The 17811-nt window shown below is 37.2% G+C and overlaps 1 protein-coding gene across 1 annotated transcript in view; it reads right to left on the minus strand.

Moving 5' to 3' along the window:
* LOC148363815 (histone deacetylase 7-like) overlaps nucleotides 1–17059 on the minus strand; it is a 76002-nt gene extending 58943 nt beyond the window's left edge. The window contains exon 1 of the mRNA XM_088337874.1: nucleotides 16944–17059. The gene's annotated coding sequence lies outside the window, so the exon portion shown is untranslated. The remainder of the gene's footprint in view (nucleotides 1–16943) is intronic.
* Nucleotides 17060–17811: the final 752 nt, after the last annotated feature.

A 17811-nucleotide genomic window follows, 5' to 3' on the forward strand; every position in this document is an offset into this window, starting at 1 on the left:
CTGAGCTGGTATCAGTACACACTGTCCCTTTGATTATCTTGTTTTCTTGTTTATGTTGTGTGTGCAGTTCGCACGTTCAACTTAAGAGACATACGAGTCACGGGTCTTCTGATATTCCTTCCCCGAGGCTGTCGGAGGAGAAGCAAGGTAAACTTAAGTCCGTTAACAAGCAAGATGCCATGTCACAAGATAGCATGCTCCAAAATTGATTCTGCACAACTTGGGAAGGCTGAACATTGATAAGAGTGCATCCTCACTTCCATCGGGGTCATCTTGAAAGGACGAGATGTTTACGAGAGATTCTCGGAGTCCAAAACTGATGAATTCAGTTATTTTGTTGTTCAAAAAAGGATAAACTCAATTAAGAAAAAATAATCTTGCGTGCAATACTGTAAAAACTATGCAGTTCGAAATGTCCAGTTAAAGTTGTTGATAACTACAGTCAATTTCTACAAGTTATAGGAAAAACAATTGTCGGACAAAGTTATTCTAATTATTATTTATATTATTTATACTATTATTTATACTAATTATGAGCTATTTTTTATTTTATTATATTCGCACAATTATTTTATTATAATATTATAACGAAAGAAAGTATGCAAAAGTTCAGTTCAGAAGAGTCAGGGGATTTTTTTTTACTATTTTAAACGTTTAAATAATTATCCATCCATCCAATGTCTGCACCCCTTATCCTCAGTAGGGTTGCGGGGCAGCTGGAGCCCATCCCAGCTTTCTTCGGGCAGTGGGCAGGAGACACCCTGAACCGGTTGCCAGCCAATCGCAGGGCACACAGACAACTCACTCGCTCATTCACACCTAGGGACAATTTGGACCGGCCAATTAACCTGACAGGGTTGTCTTTGGAATATGGGAGGAGACCGGAGTGCCCGGGGGAAACCCACGTAAGCACGGAAAGAACATGCAAACTCCGCACAGGAGGATTCGATCCCATGACCTCAGAACTGTGCTGCACGTGTGCTAACCACTGCTCTTTAAAATGATTTTTCTTTATTTTTTTCGTATTTGTCCTTGGAGTTTGTAGAGTAAAAATCATGCTCAAACACTTTTATAAATAAGTATAATACGTTTTTTTGGTTTTAAAGTCATATTGAAAACAAATAATTCAATGAGGTTATTTCTGAATTGATTATATTTTTGATACATTTATTTTACATGTATTTTATGGTTACAGCGCTGCACTGAGAAAGGAGAGTTGTTAAAATTTGTGGAAAAATATTACACATGAGAAAAAATATTTGCAAAACGGGATACAAAAATGAAAATTATTAAAAATGTTAACACATCTTGACAATTGTTAAAATCACATATGAAATAAAAGCCTGGCCCAGAACCCAGGATATTTCTTGGCTCTGAAACAAGAATACTTAAAATAGGCAAAAACAAATAAAACAAACTTGAAATACTTTTGAGACATTTAAACATTTTAATCCATATAATAAAATAATAGTAAATTTGAATTTAAAAAGATTTGCCTCGACAACTGAGATATTTTGGGAAGTAAAAAACAAAATAAACGGTGTTTAAAGTTTGACACACTTTAACACATATCAATTTAAAAAAAGGATGATATTAATAAATATGAATTTCAACGCCTTGCTCAAGCCACAGTGTATTATTATGAGTAAAATAGGAAAATATTACTGAAAACAGGCCTTCAAAACTTTTTAACATAATGAAATAAGCAAATAATATTTAAAATGAGCAAAACTTTCTGCCAAAATCAAATGTCCCTTTAGATGAGACATTTGCCTCCTCCACCATTCTAAATTTGCGTCATAATCAACCTGCAGATCACTACAAAAGGTGATTATTAATCAATACTTTCAGGAATCATCATCAACTACAGATGCTTTTAAATGTTTCATTCGTTATGCTTAATTAACACAAAGTGCTCTCACCAAACTTGCCCAATCTTGACTTGACAAACCAGTTACCACAGTGCTGGAAACCTGTGAAATTTGGTTTATTTGGAGAGTAAAACAATGATACTATTCTAGAAGAAATGCCAACCATTTTTGTTTTGATCTGCAAAATAAGATAAAAATATGTCTATCTACCTACCCTGGTCATATCCCTCGACAGGGGTGACCGACAGCGAGACAAACACATACAAAAATAAACAAAATTTTAAAAAAGGGAAAAAGTAGGAAAAAGGGAAAAAAGTGGTGCCTGTGGTGAGGGGCCCTCTCCTCGTGAGAGCTGTGAGAATTCTCCCACCGTGGTCCGCTGCGTGACGTAAGAGGCGACTAAAGTGGAAGAAGCGAGGGGACTGGGGATCTTCTCCTCTATATCTCTACTCCTTAAGAGACACCAAGGCAAATAAAGGGGGGCGGGGGACCGAAAGGTCTCGCAAACCCTAGTTATTGGGTCACTAAATGTGAGAGGATGTGGAAGTAAAGCGACTAAGTGGAAGAAAGAGGAGATTAGAAGAATGATGACTTAAAAATATGTAACATGGATTTTTCTTTTTATCCCTGTTTTAAAGAAAACATTATTTTTCACTACAATATTTAACGGAGTTACTTAATTAGGATACAAAAATGTTAATATATTCCCTTAGTTACCGGAAAAGGTGAATAAATTACAGATAAGCCTGATTTTAGTAAAAATAAGGATTACTTTGCAGGATTGTATCGTAAGTATCGGGAGGTACTGGTATTGGAACAGAGAGCTCGCAGGTTTGATTCCCAGCTCTGCCGTGCGCCGACTGCCTCGGACTCTAATTGGCTCTCTGTCCCTATTTAAACCCACTCCTATCTGTCCTCTTTGGTCAGTCCGTCTGCAAACCTCAGTTAACACTAGGCAAGCCTTTTTGGACCCTGACTCCCACCTGTTTTTTTCTCCTGTCTGTCCCCCGGCTTCGACCCGTTTTTGATCTTGACCACGTCTACTCTCCCGTCCCGGCTTTTGACCTCTTTTGTCCCCGACAACGTCTACTCTCCTTTCCTGGCTAACGACTCGCTTCCGACCCTGACCACGTTTTTGCTCTCCTGTTCGGCTACTGACCCGGTTTCCATTCCCGACACCGCCATCGCTCGCCACAGAAAATCCACTTCCGCGTTCAGAACGACTTGCTTCCCCGCCTAGCTAACACCGGATCGTGGGCGCAGCCCTTCCTCTTTCCTTTACCAAAACTTGTAAGAAACGTAACGCAATTGGGTCCTGTTTCCGTTCTAATCCTGACAGATGTTGCTATCGGTGTGTGATTGTGTGTGTGAATGGATAGGTGTGAATGACTTTGTAAAGCGCTTTTTGGAGGCCATGGCCATTTTGACATTTTTAGGATTTAATTGATAATAGTAAGTCAAAATAAGAACATTTTCCGCCAATTCGACAGAATTTTTCTTATGGCACTGCAGTCACTTGTAAAAAACCTAATTGCTGACATGATCCGAATTACATTGCAATTACTCATACTTCCCATTTTAGTTCCCCCAAAAGAAAGAGATATTTTTGTTTACGGTGAGCAGTACAACTGTCATATGAGTCGAAATCAGAAATCAGGAAGAGGAAATGCGATCTGGGGGCCGTGAACGCCTCGCCACAATGAGTTTATTGTCGACATGCTGTCGCCGATGACGCCAGTAAACATCGCGCGACTGCAAAATGTTTTTTCCCTGGAAAAGCTTGCAGTATCAAATCGGTGAACCTCAAATGTTTAAGTGCCTTGTCATAGAACCGAAATTCTTTTCTTAACAGTACATTGTGTCATAGTTGACCACTAGATGGCTATATATTGTCTAATGCAAAGAAAAACTCGTGCCAAATGAGCACAGCGTAGCAGCAAGATGACAGACCAACATGGCAGCGATTACTAGGTATTATAAGAAAGACAAATTCCTTGAAATAGGATTGTATTTTTAAATAAAATATATTTTAATTTTTTGCCTAATATTCAATTTTTTACCCTATCAAGTGTTTTTTGTACTAAATATTACACACTGTCCCTTTAAAGTAATACATTGCCAAAAATCAGGAAGAAATTGTGTAAAATAAGAAAAAATATGGTCTCTCTAAGTCAAAGTTTTCGATTGTATGGTAACATAATTTTACCTATTTTTGTCAAGACCCAGAACGGAGACAGGACCCACTCGCGTAACGTTTCTCACAAGTTTTATTCGAAGAAAGGGAAAGGGTTGTGCCCACGAGCCAGGGATAGCTGGACACGGGAAGCAGGTCACTCTGAACACAGAAGTGGATCTTCCGTAGCGAGAGATGACGGTGTCAGGGGCGGAAAACTGGTCGATAGCCGGGACTGGGAGAGAAAGACGCAGTCGGTGTCGGTAAGGAGTCGTAAGCCGGGACGGGAGAGCAGACGTGGTTGAGATAAAAAACGGATCGTTATTCTTGACGGGAGAGCAGACGTGGTCGAGATCAAAACAGGTCGTAGCGGGAGACAAACAGGAGCAAAAAATGGGACAGGCGTGAGTCAGGGTCGAAAAAGAGCTTGCCGTGTTAAAACAGTGATTCGCAGACGGACCGACAACCGGGGATTGACAGGACAGAGTTTACATACTGACAGGGAGCCAATCTGTCAACAAGCTGCAGCTGGCGCCACACGGGCGAGGGGCCAAATTCAACTCTTTACTATTTTACTTTATTTTGTTGACGCTTACCTATCCACTCTGCAACAATTCCTGTTGAAATTCAGGGAGAAAAATATACAACATTTTCTTTATTGACCTACTTTAAAAAAACTATCCTGTTTAAAAAAAAGGAAAAAAATAGCAAAATGAGAAAAATGTTTTAATGATTTTTTCAGCTCATTTTGATTTTCTCATTTTATTATACATTTTTTAATTTTTTCTGTCGTATCATACAGGTAATGTATTGTATTTTATTGTATTGATCAGTATCATATATTAAAAAACAAGAATTATCATGTATTTTCAATTAATTTATCATTTTATACACAAGTATGCTTTGTTACCTTGTGTATTTGTAGTTGACTGAATTATTAGTATATTTTACATTTTTAGTTAATTGTTATGTATGACATTTATCATAAAATATGAATACACATTCTTTGAATATTTGTATTCATCTACTAGATTCTATTATAGTATTCCATTTTATAAATATTCTTTTTAATCTATTATGCAATTTTAATTGAATAATTAATTACATTAATAATAGTATTCCTTGTCATGTTATATATTTAAAGTTAAATGATTCATTAGTAGGAATTTTTAGTTAATTTTGTTGGATACGATTTATTATAAAATATTAATAAATCTCATCTCCCATCTCATCCCATTAGCTGCACCGCTTATCCTCAGTAGGGTCGCGGGGGTGCTGGAGCCCATCCCAGCAATCATTGGGCAGTGGGCAGGGATATAATATATAAATATAAATATTAACATAAAATATGTATTTACATATTTTATTCGATTAATTATATTAACATACTTATATTTTTAAATGACTTATATAATATATAGTCCATATTTTTGATTACTTTATTATATTCTATATCAGGGGTCTCCAACAGAAATAAATTCAATTTCATGCACTCCATGGACAAAAAACAATCTACTCAAGTATTGATAATCAATCAAGAGAGTAGAAGGAGAATTTATTGATTATCCTCAACTGCTAAAAAAATGTATTAATTTATCTTTTTTTAAATTTATTTTATAGTGCAACAGACTTAATTGTGCTTTGTAATTAGCTATCTTCCTCATGTTTTTTAGCACGTTATCTAGCTAGCTTGTTTTTACCTAGCTAACGTGACTTTTTTTGCTAGTTTTCAAGCAAAATTTTGGCCTCCTTTCTAGTTAGCGAGCTAGCTTTGTTTTTAGCTTCCTACCTGGCTATTTAGGTGGCTTTTTACCCTTTTAGCTTGCTGTTGGTTTATACATTTCAAGTCAAGTCAAGTCATTTTTATTTATAATATCATAGTGTGTATTCTTTACGTACAGATATTAATTAGATTTCTAACTACATTTTACTTACTGTAATGGTTGTGGCTCTTTACTGGAATTTTTTTCCCAGCAAACGAATATTTAGAAAGAAATAAAGGAAATAATTTCATACTATAATTAAATACGAAAAAGAAAATGAGCAGAACTGTCTGCTAAAATGAAACATACAAATAAATGATAGAAAGTGTAAGTGGATTCTAGCCCTTCACAAATATGTGAGGTGTTGCAAATTTGGTCACTTTAAGTCTCAGTAGTTTGTTTTCTTTTTTGTACTTTGAAGCACTGTTCTTTTTATTGTACAACACAATACAGCGCCATCTAATGGTCAAACATTACACAGTGTCCCTTAGTGTTTAAACTGACAACAGTTTAAGGTGACATCTTTAACCTTTTCTCACACACAGGCCAATCAAACGACCAACGATATATTTTATTGATGAGAAATAAAACATAAGAGCACTCGATCCGAGAAACCCGAGACGCAAAGCAGATTGCGGTGTCGAATCCACGACACCAAACTCGAGTAAGTCGACACCCAAACGATGACTTCATCCCTCCAGAGGGACTCGTCATAGCAGATATAGGACCACTACCTCCTGCTATATGCCAAAATCCACAAAGTAAATCATACCAACTTTTGTGGGACATATATGATATAAAAAAGTGTAGATAAAACTATAATAACACTATTATCATTGACCATCATAGAATAGTGTTTGTGTTCATGCTTGGGCTAGCTTCAACAAACAATGATACAATTCAGATAAAAATCCGCTTTCCCAGCCCAGGCTCACGGCAATAGTCTCCGGGGATTATGGATTGCGGCCACACAGGTGGTGTTCATTTTAAGCAGAAAGAACGGAAGAAAAAGAATCGCCATGCATGACATAAATGTATTCTCTCAGCCTCCGCTCTCATCAATAGTCAACTGGCGATAATGAATTGTAGCTAAAACAGTGCACTTCGTTTTGGCAATCTTCAGCAAGAGTTTACTTTTTGGTGGATGGAACTGCAAAAAAAAGACGCCAGGCCCAACAAAGATACGGACTGCCGGACCCAGTTCACAGATATAGTCGAACGGGGATATTAGGTCGCAGTCACACAGATGCTGTTCATTTTAAGCAAGAAGAACAGAAAAAAAGATGGCCACGCATAACACAAATTTACTCTCTTAGCAACTGGGGATAATGCATCATGGCAAAACAGTGCAGTTAATTTTGGGCGGGCCACAACGGCAAACTTCATCGTACTGAACCAGGAAAAAAAGTGCTCTACCGGCCCCAGCTCACGGCAATATTCGACCGGGAATAATGGATCACAGACACAGCCATACTTTTCCTCCTGATAAAAGTGCCTTATGCTGGTTGCCACTGCCAGCAATAAAGGATTGGAGATATTGGATCAAGCATGTGTGCAGCACAGTCCTGAGGTCATGAGATCGAACCCCCTGTGTGGAGTTTGCATGTTCTCCCCATGCTTGGGTGGGTTTCCACTGGGCACTCCCACATTCCAAAAACATGCATGTCAGGTTAATTGTCCCTAGGTGTGAATGAGCGAGTGAATTGTCTGTCCCTGTGTGCCCTACGACTGGCTGGCAATCAGTTCAGGGTGTCCCCTGCCCACTGCACGAAGACAGCCGGGATGGGCTCCAACACCCCCGCGACCCTACTGAGGATAGGCAGTTCAGATAATGGATGGATGGATGGATGGATATTGGATCACGGCCGTGCAAGTGCAGTTCATTTTTGGCGGAAATAACGGCACAAAAAAAAGCCGACAAAATAGCCCTTCCAGTTCCCACTCATAGCAATATGTAAACTGGGATGATGGATTACGGCTGCACGATTGCAGTTCACTTTTTGGTGTTTTGAATAGGAAAAAAAGAAACGACAGGCCCAACAAAAGTTTGCTCTGCAAGACCATGCTCGCAGAAATCTGTGATGGGGGATAACGGATGAACGAATATTTTTCAACCAGCAATCAAATGACACTGTGTACAAAGTGTAATGTGGCGATAAATTACTGTTGCAAAATGGGTTCTGATTTCTTTACTTTCTTTTTTTTCAAATCACATTCCTGATCTCCTTCCTTAGTCCTACATTATCCATTATCTAAAGATCACATTATCTGAACAAATTTTTAAGCACATAGCTCGTTACGAAATCTTCCATCATTAATTGTTGATGGTGTAACAGAAGGATCGCCAAACTTGCCCAATAACCTTTGCGCCAATTTCCTAATTACAAACTGAAACATTCTCATTTGGTTTTGGTTAATCCAATCGAATCACCCCGAAAGAATGCAGAGAGTCCGTACTCAACGTTCGTTATATCGTTTTCATTAAATGTCTAAAATATAGCACAAAATAAATTACGTTTAGATCCACCTAACTGAAGGAAGATTCTTTCCCATTAGATTTTATTTGATTATTAAATAAAATAAGTACAATCACTACATCTACTTATTATGTATTAAATTGTGCTAAACATTTTAAAAGAATTTAAATGATATTTTAAAATCTTTAAAGGTACATTGTGTAATACTTGACTACTCGATGGCACTGTATTGTCTAATGCCAAATGAGCACAGCAGCAAGATGCCAGCGAAACATGGTGGCCACGACTAGGTATGGATTCCGCCATGTAGAAGAAATACAAATTTCTAAACTTCCAAATCTCTCATTATCTCATTAGCTACACCGCTTATCCTCAGTAGGGTCGCGGGGCTGCTGGAGCCCATCCCAGCAATCATCGGGCAGTGGGCAGGGGACACCCTGAACTGGTTGCCAGCCAATCGCAGGGCTAAACTTACAAATGTTTATAAAAATTGACATTGGCATGATAGTTCATTTATTTTTCCCTGTTATTCAAATCAATGTTTTTTTACCGAATAAAGGTTTTTTTTGGTACCATAAAGAGGTTCCAATATTCTACACTGTCCCTTTAATCTGCTAGATCAGATAATTTTCCAATTTTAGAAATATCTATTTTGATATAAAATTTTAATATAAAATCATATACATATATAAAAATGAAATGAAATTAAAAACATATTATTTTTGTTTTGTTTTTTTCTTTTTGTGTTTTCTTTTTATTTTGCTAGGTTCTGGTTTTTGTTTTGTTTTTGTTTTGATTAGTTGTAATATTTGTTTCTCTTTTCCTTTTTTGAGATTTTTCGTTTAGTTTTTTAGTAGGTAATTTTAGCGGGTTTTTCTTTTTCCTAGTTTTAGGATTTTTGGTTTTGTTTTATTTTAGTGATTTTAGCGGGTTTGTTTTCTTGTCTCGTATTTGCTTTTTTGTTTTTGTTTCATTTTTGTTTGGTTTATGTTTTTTTAGTTTTTTTGGTTTTGTTTAGAGTTACTTTTTGTGTTTTTTTGTTTATTTCGTTTCTTTATTGTTTTGTCTGTTTTTTTTTCTTTTATATGTATTGTTTTGTTTGTTTTTCTCATGCAGTGCAGCTTGTGTACCAACCGCGCCGAGTAAAATCTGAATTTTGTCTACACAGCTATCAAGGCGTGACTGCTACAATATCATCGCTGTCATGTGAAAAAAAACATCTAAATTGTTGTCATTTTTTTACATGTTTTTTTGCCTTTTACAATTTAATCACTGCTCAATCTCGTTTTCAGTTATTTCACTAAACATTGTGAGTGCTTAAGCGTGTAACTATAGTGCTTAAAACTTGGGAACGTTTTGGTTTTCATTTTGTTTTTTTACTCCTTTGTGCAAAACTAACTTGACAAACCCGCCCTTTGTTTTTGTTTCCATGTTGACGTCTGTTAGGAATAAACTATAACCGGGGTAATGCCAAATAAAATGACCGACAGGATCAAAAACGCCTTTCAGGGTCATTACGAGCACACCTACTTGGTAGGTGTTGCCTTCACGATGATCTCATAAAATGTACTTGTGGAATTGTCATGAGAGTGTTGCTAGAACGTGTTATTTAGTGACACAACTGCATGTCGTAAATCGTTGGTTTGAAAGGAGGCGTTTGATTTGGACAAAAGAGCAAGTTTTCACGGTGTCTTGCTAATTACAGTACAAGATTTATGCAAATGAATTTGAAAAAAACCCAAAATGAATTAAAGAAAAGCTGAGTTGAATTTCTTGATAACATTTTTTATAAAAAAAAAAAAAAAGAAGAAACCCCAAAAACAATTTTTATCCATAATGTCATTTCCACATACGCTAACAGTTAGCCTAGCTTGCTTTCCAGCAGTGTTTAGTAATTGTGTACCCATTCTTATTGTAAAAAAGTAAAATTAAACAAAAGCCTTGTTGAATTTCTTTAGAACATTTAAAAAATAATCTAACCCCACAAAAAGTTTTAAACTATAATGTCATTCCCACATATACTACTAGTTAGCCTAGCTGGGTGTCCAACAGTATTTAATCAATGTGGACTCAATTTCAAAGAAAAACTTAAGAAACCAAGAAAAAGCTGTTTTTAATTCAGTTATAACATTTCCCCCCCCAAAAAATTGAAACCACAGTTGTCAACGATGATATTGTTTCTACATATGCTAATAGTTAGCCTAGCTTGCTTTCCAAAGGTTTTTAGTTATTGAATCCACTATGTAAACTTAAAAAAACAAACAAAAATAAAATAACTAGACAGTAATCGTTTTGAATTTCTTTGTAACCGCTATTGGGAAATGTGGAGCACATTGTAAAGCGCTTTGGGGAGTCATTGACTTGAAAAGCGCTATATAAATGCAGATCATTTCATTCATGTCATTTCATTTCATTAAATATTAAATAAGATTACACAAAATGTTCAATCATTCATTTCCCAAACTACTTATCCTCACTAGGTTTACAGCAGGGGTTTCCAACCTATGTCAATCGTCTGGCTACTTTTTGCTATCTAATAGCGCAAAAGGCACGTAGTTTACATTTGTAAAATAGTGCAAAAACCTGTCTCGTACTACTAACTATGTAATTTCTATGTTATTGCCGGGTTAATTATCGGAAGGAAGGAAGGAAGGAAGGGAGGAAGGAAGAAAGGAAGAAAGGAAGGAAGGAAGGAAGGAAGGAAGGAAGGAAGGAAGGAAGGAAGGAAGGAAGGAAGGAAGGAAGGAAGGAAGGAAGGAATAGTGATTCAGAACGAAAGAGTGAGTATCAGAAAGAAAGAGTGAGAATGAGAAAAGAAGTGAGAAAGAGAAAGAAAGAAGGAGCGAGAGCGAGAAAGCGAAAGAAAGAAGAAGTGATAGCGAGAAAGAGAAAGAAAGAAGCAGCGAGAGCGAGAAAGCAAAAGGAAGAAGGAGCGAGAAAAAGAAAGAAAGATAGGAGCGAAAAAGAGAAAGCGAAAGAAAGAAGGAGCGAGAGCGAGAAAGAGAAAAAAAGAAGGAGCGAGAGCGAGAAAGATGAAGAAAGAAGGAGCGAGAGCAAGAGAAAGAAAGAGAGAGTGAGAAAGAGAAAGAAAGAGAGAGTGAGAAAGAGAAAGGAAGAGAGAGTGAGAAAGAGAAAGAAAGATAGAGCAAGAAAGAGAAAGAAAGAGAGTGTGAGAAAGAGAAAGAAAGAGAGAGTTATAAAGAAGTAAGAGAGAGTGATAAACAAAGAGATAGAGTAAGAAAGAACAGAAAAAGAGAGTGTGAGAAGGAAAAGAGAGAGAGGGATAGGCAAGCGAGAGGGAGAGAGAGAGGGATAGACAAGCGAGTGGGAGACGGAGGGAGAGGGGAAGAGAGGGAGGCAGAAGGACAAGGGAGAGAGAGAAAGAAAAAGGAGGAAAAGGGGAGAGAGACAGGGAGAGAGACAGATAGAGAGGGAGGGAAAAGGTGGAGGGACGGAGTGAAAAAAAGGGAAGAACAGACAAAGAAAAAGAAAAGGAGAGAGAAGTAGGAAATAGGGTTAAATTGACTCAGTCAAACACAAAACAAACAAAAATAACATTTTAGAAAACCACAATGACCCAGCACTGGTAAGCTATATACTGAACAGGTCAGCCGGCACCTCAGCTGTACCCTGATTCCTAGGAACATAATATTGATATTGAATAATGTATCGTCAAACAATACTATGAATTTATTCCTATGCGCGGCATACATTTTTATATACTTTTTCTCAATTTCTCCAGAGTTGAATATGATCTAATTTGTTAAACAATGGTCGACAGTGAGGCTTAGGTGGTGTTTTATTCCACCCAGACGGACGCGGACATCATAAGCTTAACCATTGTGTGCAGTTCATTTGTTTAAAAGGGAAAAGAATAGCCCGACTCGGAGGACGTCTTTGTCCCCTAAGTCATGAGGTCCAAGCAGGCCCCAATCATCTCCCAGTAAATTGAATTTCACGGCTATTGGGACAAATTCAATGATAAATGTTTGAAACTCAGCTGTGGGCTTGCACTGCAAAACACCAGTTAGAAAACATAGGAAAACATAGTTGAAATAAGATTTCTTGATAAAATGTTTTTCTTCCTTTGGAAGATATATTGCTCATTTTAAAATCCATTTTTCATATTTTTCTGATTTATTTGAAAAAATATTTTATTAAAGCAAGATTCAAAACTCCGGCAAAATGATTCCTTAAAAAGTATAATGGTGCTTTGTCTGTTAGATCAGGTTAAAAAACGTTTTATTTATTTAAAAATATTTTTACAAAATGATAAACCCCATATTCATATAAAAACACCATATATTTTACCTACCATACCGGATAAAATTGCTCATTTTAACTTTTTTCAAAAATGTCACTAGAAAAAAGTTTAAAATATTGGAAAACCAGAAAAAATACAAATAATTAGTCAAGTTAAGAAACAGTTCCACAGAAGTTGCAGATGGAATCTCATCGAGCATAGCATTCCACACCATCAGGTCTCAAATGGAGAAGGTTCTCAAACATCCGGATTTCTTCTTGGTTCTTGGGATCACTAGCAAACGAGAATTTTCCGAGCAAAGGTTCCGAGCAGCAACATATGGGGAAATTAAATTTGAAATAATCTATTTTATTTTATGAAACTTTCATATTTCCGTAAAAAAATGAGAAACACAAACTTGCAATAATTTAAATAATTGAATTAACATAAATGATTTATTGGAATTACGGTAGTTTTACATAATAAATGAAAAATAGTGATAATGGTCAGAGATCAGGGCAGCACGGCGGCGCAGTGGTTAGCGTTTGTTCGGCACAGTTCATGTCATGGGAACCTGTCGCGGATTCAAATCCAGCTCCAGACTTCCTGTGCGGAGTTTGTATGTTCTCCCCGGTTTCCTCCCACGTTCCAAAAACATGCATTTCAGGTAAATTGTCCATAGGTGTGAATGAGCGAATAAGTTGTCTGTCTCTGTGTGCCCCGCGACTGGCTGGCAACCAGTTCAGGGTGTCCCCTGCCCACTGCCCGGAGATGGCTGGGATGGGCTCCAGCCCCCCCGCGACCCTAATGAGGATAAGCGGTACGGCTAATGAGATGAGATGAGGTTAGAGATCAGTTTTGAATGCCAAAACATGCTATTGTGGCCGCCTAAAATGAACGACACTGTTCTGGTCGACTAATAGCAAGGTTCAAAATAACAAATTCATGTCATGTGTGGCGGCTTTGTCTCCCATTCTTTCTGCCTTAAATGAACAGCCCCCATGTGGCCGTGATCCATTATCCCCAGTCAACTATTGCTGAGAGCAGGGCCAAGAGGGCAAATTTGTCATGCATGGTGGTTAATTTTTTGTAATGCGTGGCGACTCGTTTTCTAAAGCGTACAGCATTCGTTGGGCCGCGATCCATTATCTCCAGTCGACCATGGCTGTCAGAGTACATGTTAAAGATGAAGCGGTGGGGTGTACTATCTGAACCAATAGTGTTTTAATCAAATGAATGAAGTATAAGGGGGTCTCTATACAACACGCACTGGAGCTTTAACAGGTGTGTTCTAATATTTGTCCCACCAATATTTGAAAGGCGATCAAATGGACTTAATTTGCAGTTCATCTCTCATAAAAGAGGATAGAAACGAGTAATAAACACTCGAAGGTGGACTTTTGTGGCCTACTCGTCTTTTGAGTCACAGGAAGCCTGCAGGAATGGGAGGAATGCGGTCAAGCAATACGTTGATGGAGGGAGCAGCGTTTTGAGGGCAGGATGCCAGAAAAAAACGACGCAGACAATAATAGCAAGATGAGGGACGATTAAACATGTCTGTGCATAAACATGTCTCTCTTTTGGGCTCTTAAAATAAACCTAAATGCAGCAGCCGAAGCTTTTTGACTACCGATACTGAAACAAAGTTGAGCCTTAACTCGGAGAGATAATGCTTTCTTTGGAAACTGACAACCAGGCTGGAAATAATTTTTTGTAACGCTTTATTTTGAAAATTATTTTATATCATCCATCCATCCATTATCTGTGCCGCTTATCCTCAGTAGGGTCGTGGGGGTGCTGGAGCCCATCCCAGCTGTCTTCGGGTCCTGAACTGGTTGCCAGACAACACACTCGCTGATTCACGCCTAGGGACAATTTGGACCGGCCAATTAACCTGACATGCATGTTTTTTGGAATGTTGGAGGAAACCGGAGTGCCCGGAAGAAATCCACGCAAGCACGGGAAGAACATGCAAACTCCGCGAGGGCAGGCGGCGGTAACTAGACTTGAACCCTGAAACGTGGGGCTGTGCGCTTATCACTTATCTGCCGTGCTGCCTATTTTATATAATATATTCTATGTATATTAAATATATTTTATTTAATTAATTTTCTATTTTTTAAATAATTAACTTTTTTATATTTTTTTTATTTTTTTAATATATATTCATATTTCTTCTCAAAGCTTACAGTTAAAAACAAAGTTTAAAAAAACAATTATTATAAATATGATTTATATTATAACAATTTTATTTTTACAGACATCAATCAAATTCTCGACAAACAGAGCCAGATTTATGATTTAAGTTTTACAGCAAACAAAAACATTCTGACAAAAAATTCCTTACTCTTTGTCAAAAATGTTAAAAAAATGTTGTTTCTTCACAAGGTAACATTGCAGTAGCACAGAAAAAAAATATATAAATAGAATAAAATACTGAATGTAAATGAAATAATCAGCAAAAGATTTATAATGTACCATTCACACTGCATATAAATAATAAAAATAGCCACAACTAAAATCCCTAAATTTTTAAAGTATTTTTTAAATTATTTTATTCTTATTATTTTCATTATATATATATATTTTTTAAATTATTATATTACCAGAAATAATCATTTTACCATTAGATTGTAAGAAACCCAGGACTCAAAACCAACAGTGTGCATTTAAGATTGCATGAAATAAATAGGTTCACTATCCCTTCTCATTAAAATATTATTTCAAAAGAAAATCTTTCATCCCCTCAAGTACACACCCATTTTGTAATCGCCCATTGACGTTTACAGCCGTTTAATTAAGCAGTTATTACCAAAAAAGCTGTTTCAGTGCAGCGTCCAAAACGTTATTTATTATCATTCTGTTTCAGTCATTACTCGAAAACTACGGTCGGTTCTCCTACACGGCGGAAACGTGATTCATACCGGCTTCCGTGAAAGATGTGTATTCATCTGGAAAAACAATACCAAGTATAACTTTTCAACAAGGTACAAAATCCGTTTCCGTACTCCCGCCCCTCTTTTTGTTTTCATCCCCCGCGGCACTGCATCGCGTTAATCTTCTGTTTTCTAGAGTGGACGCTCTCCGGAGTGGTTCTGTTTTGAATTTCCTTTCCTTCCCCGTCCTGGAAGGATAACACTTCCAAAATGGAACCACTGAGACGTGGAAATGTTTCACTGCCGTTGACGGCAAATAGACAAATTTTCACACAATTTTCTATTGTCGGTGTGTGAGTGTGTGTGTGTGAACGGGTAAAGTTTATTGCAAAGCACTTTGGAGGTCCTCAGTGACTGGTAAACAGTGTTGGGACTGACGCTGTTATTTTTTCAGTAACGGGGTCATCTGACTCATTATTTTTTTCCGTTGTTACGTTTACTGATGCTGCATTACTTTAAATAAATTGAGTAAAGCGTAACATACAACTGTAAACAATATGGGACACTCCGTGCACTCTCATGAACAATGTGCCATTATGGGTAATGTGGTTTTTACACAACATCACATAGAGAGAGGGATTAGATACTTACTCTAAATTGATTTCCTGTTGACTTCTGTGTGAACAAAATATTTGAAGTGGAGTTGCCTATTTCTACTTGACCAGTGTTTCAGGTTGTGAGAGTTTGATTTATTTATGTAACACTGCAGTGTTAAATACACTTTATAATGTTAAACTGTTTACTTTTGTTGTGTGAAAATACTTGAAGTACAGTACCATATGATAACTTGAGTAGTTGTCTGACTAGTCAAGTCAAGTCATGTTTATTTGTGACGCCCTTAATCACAAGGAGTCTCAAAGGGCTGCACAGACCACCGGTTATTGCAAACTACAGACTGTTATTACACCATCACCTGATCTAAAACCTGCATGAGGGAAAGGAAAAACTCTAGAGATCGTGATTTACTTTACAGAGTAAAATTCCCTTTATATTGTGAACAAAATATTTGAAGTGTAGTTGCATATGTCTACTTGACCAGTTGTTTCAGGTTGTGAGAGTAAATAAACTTCCTTTGTGTTGTTTAATTTTCATCGTAGTGTTTACTGTTTATATTTGTTGTACTTTAAGTGTAGGAGAAATCTGTTGCTGGCGAAGTGTGTTAATATGACAAGGTTCTTTAACACAACTACCCATCTGTTCTTTATTCAACTGACTCGAATACTGCTCAGGAAATTTCCAATTATTTGACGTACAACAGAAATGGTTACTTTTCCTGGTAACTAGTTAATTTGACTCAGAGTACTTTTTTACTTTTTTAAATAAGTGGTGAGTAACTATAACTATTTTAAAGTAACATGCCCAAGTCTGGTGGCAGGGCACTGTATAAATGCAGTCCATTGCCTATTTACTCTTGTCAGCTTACATAACAGGATGTATTCATTGTCATTTGTTATAAAACTGATGGAATGATATGTCCTACCAGTTTTGCAGCTTCCGCGAGTCAATCACGACGGATCCGTCGTTGACAGGTTGATAGCAGCGCCCGCACACCCGAGCCTTCGCCGACTCGACACAAATGCTTCTCTAAGGTCTCGCTCTCTCTCTCGTCTAATCACTCCCTTCAGCTCTCATTTCTTTTTCTTTTTGCAGTCGCTCTCTCCTCCCGTAACGTGTTAGTGCCGCCCAGAATTTGCACAGAGGTCGTGGTTTGTTTGCATGTGTGCGTTTTTGCAGAAAGTCACAGATTGTGCATGTGTCTGACGGACAATAGCAGGAAGTGTTCATTTAGTACTCACAAAGTATGGAGTATAGAATAATAAAAGGGTGCAGGATTAAATAGGTTCTTAGTTATGACTTTCAGCGCGGTATAACCAAGTATAAAAAGTATGGTATTTTCCGTACCACCAGTCGGTATGGAAGTATAAATCGTTATAAGGCGAGATTTTTATCATCAGGAATAAGACAAAATCAAGACGCCGCAGTATGATGTACTGTATTTTATGTACCGCAAGTCATATTGGAGTATAAGTCGCACAACAAAAGGCTAAAAATTATGATAAGGTAAGAAATACAAAGCCAGTTCAGAATAACCATGAATAAAAATACAGTTGTTTTTTTCTCTACCACAAGTCAATATAGAGAGATACAGAGAGAGAGATAGAGATAGGGATAGAGATACAGAGATTGGGATAGAGATAGATAGAGAGAGAGAGAGAAAGAGAGAGAGAGATAGATAGATACTTTATTCATCCCTGTAGGGAAATTCACACTTCCAGCAGTATCCTTGTGTTGGAAAATAAAATAATAAAATAAAAGATAAAGAATACAAAAATACTCATTATAACGTA

This window comes from Urocampus carinirostris, chromosome 6 (genome assembly GCF_059441175.1).
Source record: "Urocampus carinirostris isolate Australia breed hairy pipefish chromosome 6, RoL_Ucar_1.0, whole genome shotgun sequence".
Classification (NCBI taxonomy): domain Eukaryota; kingdom Metazoa; phylum Chordata; class Actinopteri; order Syngnathiformes; family Syngnathidae; genus Urocampus; species Urocampus carinirostris.